The sequence below is a fragment of the Buceros rhinoceros genome, unplaced genomic scaffold (genome assembly GCF_000710305.1).
Source record: "Buceros rhinoceros silvestris isolate BGI_N320 unplaced genomic scaffold, ASM71030v1 scaffold14111, whole genome shotgun sequence".
NCBI classification, from domain to species: Eukaryota; Metazoa; Chordata; class Aves; order Bucerotiformes; family Bucerotidae; genus Buceros; species Buceros rhinoceros.
In genome coordinates, this window is record NW_010396057.1 from 37,219 (window position 1) to 37,841 (window position 623).

Consider the following 623-nt stretch of genomic DNA (forward strand, 5'->3'; position numbering starts at 1 on the left):
CTTCCGATCACCAGAGCTGCTTGTTTATTGTTTAATGTGTCAGTAGGAAATATCACTAGAAAGCTGGTGACACGACAGTGAGTGGAGCAGTGAGGTTACGCTTATCTTATCGGAGCAGATACAGATCTTGACCTGATTGTTAAGCAGAGCTGGGGCTCGGTCCACGCTCAGTGTCTCAGTTTATGACATTGGAGGACCATGGAAAGATGATTTTAACTCCAGCTTGCGGGTGTACAGTGCTCTCTGTGGTTGAAGTGAGAAAGCAGGTTTATAGAGATGGGCAGAAAATGGCTTTTAGAAGATTTATGTTAGGAAGATATTCAGTGGTGGGGGAATTTAAAAATACTAAAGGAAAATTATACTCTTAGGTCACTGAATTTTATATACTGATGAAAAAAAGCATTTTAAATGTGTATAACTGGTCAGCAATTAGGCTGAGAGTGTATGGTTGAATGCCTGTGATGAGCAGTTCCTACTGTGCAGCCAGTGGTGGAGCACAGTATGTTTAACTGGGAGGGATTTCACCTCTGTCTTTGCGGTTCCGGTGTGTGCGGCTATCTCCAAGCCCTGCACAAAGACCCAAAGCCTCTGACGGGCTGTGGAAACTCCAGTAGTTTGAGCCT

At 44.1% G+C, this 623-nt stretch overlaps 1 protein-coding gene across 1 annotated transcript in view; it reads left to right on the forward strand.

The window, feature by feature from the left end:
* Nucleotides 1–623, forward strand: part of AFF4 (AF4/FMR2 family, member 4) — a 29,221-nt gene that overhangs the window by 20,522 nt on the left and 8,076 nt on the right. The window lies entirely within an intron of this gene.